Genomic DNA, 11,461 nt, shown 5'->3' on the forward strand with positions numbered 1-11,461 from the left:
GTGCATGGTGTCGAATGGGTACAAATTTAATGGGGTGATCACTTTGCAAGTTATATTAATGTCTAGTCACCATGTTGTGCCCCTGAAACTAATATAATATTGTATGCCATCTATATTTGAAATATAAAAAAATATTTAAAAAAATAAAACACAACAACCCAAATTCTATGAAACACAGCAAAAGCAATCTTAAGAGGGAAATTCATAGCAATACAGATCTACCACGAGAGACAAGAACAACCTCAATCGACAATCTAACCTTACAAGTAAAAGAGCTAGAAAAAAAAAACAAAAACAGAACAAACCCCAAAGTGAGTATAAAAAGGGAAATAACAAAAATCAGAGGGGAAATAAATAAAACATAGTCTTTTAAAAAGTTCAAATTGTCAATAAAACCAAGAGCTAGTTTGTGAAAAGATAAACAAAATTGATAGGCTTTTAACTGGACTCATCAAGAACAAAAGAAAGAGGACCTAAATAAATAAAATCAGAAATGGAAAAGGAAAAGTGAACACTGGAACCACAGAAATACAAAGGATTATAAGAAAATGCTATGAGCAATTATGTGCCAATAAACTGGACAATCTAGAAGAAATGGATAAATTCCTAGAATCATACAATCTTCCAAGACAAAGTCCAGAAGAAACAGAAAATCTGAACAGACTGATAACTACTATAGAAATAGAATCAGTAATCAAAAACTTCAAACAAAAAATAATCTTGCACCAGTGGCTTCATAGGTGAATTTTGCCAAACATTCAAAGAATTAACACTTTTTTTTTCTCAAACTATTCCAAAAAATTCAAGAGGAGAAAAGACTCCCAAACTATATATATCCCAATATCTCTGATGAACATAGATGCAAAAATCATCAACAAAATATTAGCAAACTGAATTCAACCATACATTAAAAATATGTATGATCAAGTGGGATTTATTCCTATTATATGTTTGCTTCAACATTCATAAATCAAAGTGATACACCACATAAACAAAATGAAGGATAAAATTCATGTTATCATATCAATAGATGCAGAAAAAGTATTTGACAAAATCCAGCATTGATTTATAATCAAAACTCTCAGCAAAGTGTGAATAGAAGAAACATACCTCAACGTAATAAAGGCCATATATAACAAACCTATAGCTAACATTACATCCAGTGGGAATAAGCTAAAAACATTTTCCTTAAGATAAGGAATAAGACAAGAATGTCCACTTTTAACACTTTTTCAACAAGTGTTTTTTAACACTTTTTCAATATAGCATTGGCACTTCTAGCCACAGTGATCAGATATGAAAATAATAAATAAGGTACATCCAAATTGAAAGGAAGAAGTAAAACTCATTATTTGCAGATGACATGATATTATATAGAGAACCTCAAAGACACCAAAAAACTACCGGGACTGATAAATGAATTCAATAAAGTAGCAGGATACAAAATAAATACCTAGAAATCAATTGCATTTTTATACACCAATAATAAACTATCAGAAATAGAAATTAAGAAAACAATCCCACTTACAATTGCATTTTAAAAAATACCTAGGAATAAATTTAACCAAGGAGATGAAAACCTGTACTTGAAAAATTATATAACATTGAAAAAATCAAAGACAAGAGAAATAAATGGAAGCACATACCATGCACATGAGAACCTTAGAGGAAGGTTTTTCTCAATAGACCTGCATGAGGAGCTCTTCACTGATCATTCTGATTCAGTAGATCTGAGATGGTGCTTATTCATGTTCAAGTTTGAGGACAACTGTTTGAAAAAAGCAAAATGTTTAAGGTAAGTTTAGGGGCTAGATTAGGCAGAGTTCTAAGCAACAACAAATTCCACAATTAGGCTAAGGGTAATATAATATTCACATACACATTTTCCAAGAACATGAGTCAATTAGTTCAGCCCTCTTGGCACACAGGAGGACACTTTTTGGGAGTGTCATCTTGGAAAATGGAAGGCAAAGATTCACACACCCTTCAACAAGTATCTTGGCAATTTAAGTAATCTCAACATGCATTAAAAATGCCAGCAGCAAGTACTCCCTTTCTCGAGGAATAATAACAGAGAAGGATGACCAGCTGCTCTTCCTCTTCCAGAGGAAGTGGGCTTAAGTGGCAATACAGGAGATGCAGGTCAGTGTAAGGAGATCTTTTCTAATGGGAAAGCTGTGACAAGCAGACAACACAATGGATTTCAGCAGGGGGGTAGAGTGTTGTGGCTGAGAAAGGCCCTTTCCCAGAGGGTACTGCCTGCTGGGTGGTGTCCACTGCACTCCAGCTCTTCTCGCTTCCCTGAGATAGTCCTGAATATCTTCACAAACTCTATTTAAAGAAGCAGATATATAATGGTTTCTAATGCCAAAACATTAAAGACTTGAGGGAATAAGGAAAACAGAGGATTTTAGGTTTAAATAACCCTCTGAACTTCCTGACAATCCAAACAAGAGCATAAAATCAGTCTACTCTAAGGGATGTTTAAGTTGGTGGATTTTTCTACCTGCTTTTCATCATTTCACTGCTTCATGGAACTTCTACCAAGTACCAATAATGGATGGAATCTGAAGGGAAAAACTCACGTTCATTTTGCTATATGTTAGCTCTACTAGAGGAAGTGACTTCCTAAAACTCGGAGAAACCAGAACCTACTATGTAAACTGCAGTAATGGTAATGCCCTCTCTTTAGATCTCCCCAGTGACAGTGTAGTTCAGGAAAGACAGTTTGGAATGATAGTTAGTTAGACATTGTTCTCATATATTGAACCTCTGTTTCATAACTGGTAAGATGGAGATAAAAGTTCTTACACTGTGGGGACCTGGTGAGAACTAATTGGGCTACTGAAATCAGCACAGAGCACCATCTCCTATGCTGTTGGTGATACTGAACTATGGAACCCTGACTCATACCCCAAACAGGGTCCTGGAGGACTCTGAAGCAAGGTCTGAGGAGAGGAAAAGGAAACGAAAGAGGAGAAGAAAGAAGAAGCGAGAAGCAGAAATGCAGGAGCTGAGTCAACAGCATGCAAACCAGCAGGAGCGCTGCTGCATCTTTAATTCTCCTGTCCACTGTTACCACCAACACCACCTCCTTCCATTACCTACCATTTATTGGAGAACTTACTGTGTGCCAAGGACTGAACAGTAGTATATCACCTCTGATCATCTATAGTAAATAACAAATTCTGCATCTGAACCTAAATAAGTTTAAATCCAAAGTTCATGCATTTGTTATCCCCTGAAAGATGATAAACACAGATCAGTCTCCAGTGAAGTATGGCTATGTGTTTGCTGGCAATTTTTTTAAAACTGATTTTTGCTTTCTTTTGTATTCTTTGTTCAGTCTTTATTAGCAAAGAAACTCTCACTAAATGAGACTCCCATAGCTTGTCTCCATTTCTTGAAACCTAACAGAGCCTAAATATACTATTTGGTTTCTGATTTTTTGCTTTGTTTTTTACTACTCCCCATGCAGTTTTTTGATAAACTCTCACTGAAGATCTCTAAGCTTTCCTTGTTCCTTAAAGCTTGACAGAGACTGAACATACAACTTGGGATGCCTCTGCTCAAGACCTTCTCCATCTAGCAGAGCAAACTGTCAGTCAGAAACTGGCTTCTAGACATCTCTGCCCTAACATGGTCATTTAATGTTATAAATCTCCCTCAAAGCACTGCTTTAACTGCATCCTATATATTCTGATAAATTATGTGTTTTTTTTGTCCATTCAAACTATTTTACTAATTTCCCTTGAGACTTCCTCTTTGATCTATTGATTATTCAGTTGTGTGTTGTTTAATTTTCTAGAGTTTGAAGATTTTACTATTATTTTCCTGTTATTAATTTCTAGTTTAATTTTGTTATAGTCAGAAAATACAGTACTTTGTATAGCTTTATGTCTTTTAAATTGTTAACTTTGTTTTATGACCCAGAATATAGTCTGTCTTGGTGAATATCCATGTGCACTTGAGAAGAATGTGTATTTTGCTGCTGTTGGATAGAGCATTCTATAAATATCAATTAGATCCACTTGGCTGTGGTGTTACTTTGTGATTTTTTCTTGCAAATTTTATTTTTATTTTCTTATTAATTACTAAGAGGGGAGTGTTGAAGTCTCCAACTATAATTTCTTCTTTTATTTTATTACTTCCCCCACCCCCATAATTTGAAGCTTCATTGCTAGATGTACAAACATTTAGGTTATGTTTACTTGGGCTTTTATCATTATACAATGTCTCTGTTTATCCAGGGTAATTTTCCTTTCCCTGAAATCTACTTTATGTGATATTTATATAGCCATACAAGCTTTCTTTCCATTATTTTTACATGAGGTATTTTTTTCCCAACCTTTACCTTTATCCTACTCATATCATCATTGTAAAGTGGGTTCCTTTTAGATAGCATATAGTTAGATCTTCTTTTATTCATAATCATCATCTCCATCTTTTAGTGTGTTTAGATCATTTATATTTCACGTAATTATTTTTATATTTGACTTTTGAGAGTTTTTTTATTATTCTGTTTGTTTCCTCTGTTTTTCATTCCCTTTTTCTTCTTTTATGCTTTCTTCTGAATTATTTTAATTTTTTCAGCATTGTATTTTAATTTTGGCTATAAGTATGTATATGTACATACATATATAAATACATATATAGAGAGAGTAGTTGCTCTAGGGATTACAATTACAAATTTAACTTTTCACAGTTTATATAGGATTGATAGTTTACCATTTCAACTGGAATGTTGAAATATTCCCACCACATAGGTCTCTTTATTCTCCCCCATCTTTTGTTGTAGTTGTCATTTATTACACACACATAACAATTTTAGATTGTTATACACGATGCTATTACATTTTCTCTCAACGGGGTATATGTTTCATATAACATAAAAGGAGAATAGCTTGTAGTATGCTATTTAAAATTAGATATAGTCATGAATGAATCTCAGATGGATCTAGGAATTTATAAACAACATTATGGGATTGATCTCTTCTTCTCCCTCCCCTCTGCAATCTCTCTGATCTTTTCATGATCCAAGTCCCCCTCCACCTTTCCTAGTACTTTAGCCAGAGCTTTATTTTCTCTTTTCTGTTTCACAGTTCCATAATTATATTTGAATTAGGACCAGGAAGTTTGAGAATAGAGAAAAAGCCCACAATAGGAATTACTCCATACTCTTGCGACTATAGTTATTTTAGTCAGAGTGAATCCTCCTCCCTTAGAGTGGTTCCATTAGAGCAGCTGCTACCAACATCTTTGCCTCTATTATGCCATCATGTATTGTCTAAGGGCTGGGATGGAAAAGAAATAAAATAAAGGAGGGAGTTTCCTCATTCTTTATGACACTTAGGAACCTCATTTCCTGCTCTTGGACATATAAGAGAAGAATTGTATTGGAGCCTTTTTCATTTCCACCTGATGTATACTTCTGAGTTTTAGCTCTTTTTGAGCTCAGGCAAGATGATCTTGGAGGGGAAAAAATGAGAAACTCACTGCCAGTGTTATATTATGTTAATTTGTAGTCTCTTTCTTAATATGCCTGTTACAATTTATTTTTAAGAATCCTCAGATAGTTGCTTCATGCATTCTGTCCAGAGTTTATAGTTGTATCCAGTGGGAGAGTGTGTTTACTTCATCCATCCTGGAACCAGACCTTCATGGACAGGGTAATTTTTTATAGTTAAACTTGTTTGTTACATAAGAAAATATCCCAAATTATTGGATCTGACCAGTCAGATATGTTTTAATTTTTTTGTAGTCTTATTATTATGAAAAGTATGTTGTTTAAATGTTTTATTCTCATAGTATAGCCTGATATGTCTTTTTAGTCTCTTTTGAGAAAATTTTCTTTAATACAAATATAAAGATATTATGCTTGATGTTTGACCTAGTCTGGTTAAGTTGAATCTAAAGTCTTTGGTGAATTTCATTAATTGAAGTTGCAGCATTTTTTTTTTTTTGGATACACTTACCATACTGATAGGTTCAGCATCAAGACTTCTGAATTCACAACTGCCTCAGGACATAAAGAAATTATAAAAAATGTAATTCAACTAGATGAGCATAATTGTATCACCATATTCAAAGAGAGTTACCATCCTCAAATAAAGTGACAATTCAATTATTTACATAGAGCCAGATCGAAAAGTGGAGAAGGGGAGGAGGCTCAATTCTCCACAGAAACCAACAATAAGATGTGGCAAATATGAGGTCACATATTCTGAGGCTGGAACTCATAGTCTATGTTACAAAGAACTGATAGAGACTAATCAAACCTGCAGTTTGTCTTCCATTAGTGTAAAATAGAAGAGTATATCCTCCATCAGATTAATATTCTCAAAGGGTCCCTCACTTATGTCACTAATCCATATGTTGCAGAATCTTTTCTGTTACATGTAATGAATGTCCTATTTTACATCCAAGATTTTGCATTCTTTCCCACATTCCTACCAACCAAATATCAATATAATTTTTCCATTTACTTAGCCCAAGAATTAAATTTTAACTATATTTATAAGCAAGATCTCATATCTTTTAAAGCCAAAGATGTTTGATTGCTTGGATTTTCTTGATTTTGTTTACATATGCTAAACTAAAGACAGCATAAGATATGTATAATATAGAACAAGTATAGTAGGAAGAACAATGGTCCTCCAAAGATGTCCACGGCCCAATCTTTGAAACCTATAAATATGTTATCTTACTTGATAAAAGAGACTTTGCAAGTGTGTTTAAATTAAGGATCTTCTGATGGGGAGATTATTCTGGACTATACAGTTGGGTCCAATGTAAATGCAAGATTCCTTATAAGGGGAAAAGGGAGGCAGGAGATATGATGATATGTGATGACAAAAAAGAGATGGGAGTGATGTAGCCATAAGCTGAGGGGTACAGAAAGCCTAAAGAAAATGGAAAAAGGAAGAAATGGATTCTCCCTTAAAGCCTCCAAAAGGAATGTATCCCTTGATTTTGGCCCCTTAACACCTATTTTGTACTTCTGCTCTTCAGAAGCATGAGATAATTAATTTGTACTTTTTTTAAGCCATGAAGTTTGTGGTAATTTGTGGCATCAATAGGAAACTAATATACCAAGTTTCAGATTTAAAATTTATATGAAGGAATTATAGTGGGTTATTAAGTTGAACTATATGCACCACAATAAATTTGCCTGCACCAAAGTCTTATTAGGAATCTGAGTCAAAGAAAGGAAAAGAGATAGAGATAGATGTTAGGGATAGAGATATAACCTTTCTCTCTTTAGCGATATTTTAAAGCAAAGAAAGACTTTCAGAGAAGAATAGCAAAACCAGCACAGACATATAATATCTTCAGCTCTCAGATTTTTATTTAAATGATGAGTAAAAGTAAAAATAAATATAAACTTTCATTAGCATTGGTAATGGCATCTACTTACTAGAAATGCTAGGTGATACAGTTAGCAGGAAGGAACATAAATTAGACTCCTAAGAAGGAGCAGCTACCTTGGATATAATCAGAGAAGATCCTAATAAAACCCTTATAAGGTCTCCTAATTCAGCAAAATGAGAGCTAGAGTGAGAAAAGACCATGGAGTATTTGGAGCACTCTGACATCTGGAAGTCATGGATGCACTGAAGGCTGTAATGGTTGGGGTGGTTGGAAAGGGCATGAAAGAAGATTGAGCAAAGGACGTGGTTTCCTGCCATTGCTTATTTCCAGAGTTGGGGCTATGCTAAAGGGAAAGCTGATTACCAGCAGAGCTTGTGTCCATCCTGACGGTTTTTCAAATGCAGTGAAGAAATATCAGAAATAAAGTGCTCTGGGATTGTCAAGTGACTGCCTACCCACTTTCCTAGGTTTGCTGGATCTCTACAGCTAAACTAATACAGAAGTACAGTAAAAGTATTTTTTTTTTCAGTCTGGATTCAAAATTTTCAGGAAGGTGCTTATCCCATTTTTGAGATAACTATAACTCATGTTTAACTATAAAACAATATGTAAAGATGAACAAAAAGAGAAAAATTATCAACTCTACTTAAAAATATTGCATGTCAATGAATGAAAAGTTCTCTAGGAAACCAGAGCAACTTGCTACTAGGAACAGGAGAAAAATTTAGAGAGTTTCTAACATTCAATTCTAAATGATTGAAGAGGACATTTTATCTTTGAAACTAATTTGAGTAGTCATGAATGAGCTCAGAGGAGTTTTCATAAAGAATAAAAATATATATTGGCTGGTTGAGAGATTATAAAAAACAAGCACAGTATAACATATTAACTTTGTAAAAATCACATTGGAAAAATTGTACACAGATATGACAAATTTAAAAATTACATGGAAAAGATGACAAGAGGAAAATAATTTTAAAAAGTAAACTTTTCCTAGTAATTACCTATACTGCTGTTAGATAATATATGTGAACAGTGTCTTAACTACTATTGAGCACCTCTGTTCCATAGAATGATACAACTCATTCTGAAATAAAAGAAACAGAAGCAATGAATGTACTCCAACTTCAGACAACACTCTGGCAGTGGTGAAGGTCTGGATGTTACAGATTACTGTCTTTGGCCTGCTCTTGATTAAGGTGTGAGAAAGTTTTTCACTATAGATCGCACACTCAATTTAATATTAATAAATTTATTGGGGAAAGCAAATTTGTTTACAACTCTACTTTCCAATTAATGCTTGATTTGCATCTATAGGCTGGCTACGAATCAACATTTTGCAAAAATCAATGACAGGATTCTGTGAAAATCAATTGGCTTTATAGGACTTTCAATAAGAAGTACAGTAAATTTTATTTTTTAAAATTATGTGTTACAATATTTTATGTCAGTAAAATTTATAAGCCTAAGTGCATAAATATATGCATAGATTTTTCCAAAGCCTGTTATTAGACATTTACCAGAACATCACTGTTTGTAGATAATTATTTCTTAAAAATTAATTAGAATTAATTTAAAAAATTATTTAATATATAAAATAAATACAAATATATTTATGGAAATATTTTTATTTGATAAAACTGAGAGCAATATTTGAATTGTTAATTGAAAACAACTTATTAAAGTGGGGGATCATTAAAAACTATGCATATATACCTGAAAATTTTGTTTTCAACTTAAAACAAATATATATGATAATTAGCCAGTTTGGGAGGAGGTATAAAGCTAAGGTCATTTCTTTGAGTGTGTGTGTGTGCACTCATGAAAATTTCTTTTTGTCTTTCTTGCATTAATCACATCCATTAATGCCAAGACCTTGAGGACTTTTATGACCCAATGTACATTATTTGCCCAAGATCACTCAAGTAGATAAGTGAGAGAGCTGAGATTTGGCCCCAGGCAGTCTGGGCACACAACCTGTATTATTCAGCAGTGCATTGCCCTGACTCTCCCATTTAGATGCTAAAGAGCAGTCAACATGTCATGAGTGCTAATTGTATAGGAAACATCAGCCTAACAGAGGCACAGGAGAAAAGGGTCCTGGTAATATTTATTACAAGAGTTAACTATAGCTTTATTTTGTAATAGCAATAACTATTTTAAAACTGTTATGAAAATCTCAATTCAAAACCACAATGTGATACCACTTCCTACACACTAGGATGGCTAAAATCAAAATGTCAGTTAATAACAAGTGTTGGCAAGGATAGAGAATTTGGAATCCTCATACACTACTGATGGGAATGCAAAATGGTGCAGCTATTGTAGAAGACGGAGTGGTAGTTACTCAAATGGTAAAATATAAAGTAACCATGTGATCCAGTAATTCCACTCCTAGGTATCTAAGTAAAGTGAAAACATATATCAACACGAAAACTTACATTCAAATGTTTACAGAGGCATTATACATAATGGTCAAAAAGTAAAATCAATTCACATGTCCAATAACTATTTTTTAAAATCCTGAAAAAAATATTAAAATACATGTTAATAAGTATAACACTATTCTATGTGAAGAAAGTGTTACAACTTTGATAAGGGACATAAAAGAAGACTTGAATAAAAGGTAAATGTATACTCGTTTAAACAGAATTTTGTGCCATACAGATGCATAATATGTTGAAGAACTCAATATTATAAACAGATAAACTCTTCCTAAGTTATTTTAAAATTTTAAGTAAATTATTTAACTAATTTCAGTAAAAATTGCATCTTTCTTTTTTTGTACTCATTAATAAGATTCTAAAGTTGACATTAAATTTTAAACTGGTAAGATTGTCTTGAGATTAAAAAAATAATGAAGAGATTTACTCTACCATATATAAGGTATTATCAAGTTTCAGGACTTGTACTAATATAAAGAAGCAGACATTTTAATTGAATAGTAGAGCCAGAAACATAATTTAATATATAATTAAATTTATATGCAAAATAATTAGGGAGAGAAACAATTACTGAATAAATTATAACAAGACAACTGGTAAAAAATAAAATTCAATTTCTATCTCACATTTTACATTGAAATAAATGACAGATAGTTTAGAAGATTTAACTTTCCTGGTTTTTGATTTTAAGATGGAGGAGTAGGTAAATGTTATGCTTGCCTCCTCCCATGACCATATCAAAAATACAACTAAACTACAGAACAACCATCCTTGAGAACTTCCTGAAGACTATCTGAACAGAAGTCTTATAACTAAGGATATACAAAAGAAGCCATATTGAGACTAGTAGACGGAACAGAGACAAGTAATGGGCAGGGCCCACACCCACTGAGAAGCAGTTAAGAAATGGGTGGGTTATCTAGGCTGTAAAAATTTTCTCCCCTTTCTCCCCATGAGGGACAAGAGATAACAGTCCTATACTGGGCTCCTCAGCTAAGGGTTCCAGTGCCTGTAAGTCCTCATAAACTTCTGGCTGTGAAAACCAGTGGGGATTATGGCTGAGTGAGACAATGGCTGCAGAGTCCTAGGTGTTCCTCTTCAAGGACCTGCATATGGATTTACTTACTGATGGACTTACTTACTCTGAGCTCCAGAGCTGGGACAGCCCTGAAAAAGTGCCAGAGACATTGGGGAGGAACTAAATTGTCTGGCTTCAGGGTGAGGGCTAGAGAAGCTTTCTCCCACACAAAAGTGCTGAAAGACTTCATTTTTTGTTGTTGTTGTAGTTGTTGAGCTCTCTCCCCACTCAGCCTACTGGCACAAGTGGATGTCAAGTCTGAGTCTTCATCAACCTAACTAATCCAATTTGCCACACCCTGGTGAGTTCCTGAGAACCATCCAAATTGTGAGCCCACCCAAGTCGATTTCAGTATCTTTTCCATATAAGCGACCTGTCTCTGTTTGTGCTGCGAACATTCCTAAAATCTCTCAAAGTTTCACCAATCCCAAACAAGCAGTGTTTGGCTTCAGTGTGTCCTATATAACTTGCCAAGTAGCCCCAACTGTGGCATTAGTGGCAGTTTGGCCTTGCTTCACAGCTTAGCCTCTCCCAGGTACTTCTAAGCCCAGCACAAGTCGAACCATCT

The sequence above is a fragment of the Pteropus alecto genome, unplaced genomic scaffold (assembly GCF_000325575.1).
Source record: "Pteropus alecto unplaced genomic scaffold, ASM32557v1 scaffold109, whole genome shotgun sequence".
Lineage (NCBI taxonomy): Eukaryota > Metazoa > Chordata > Mammalia > Chiroptera > Pteropodidae > Pteropus > Pteropus alecto.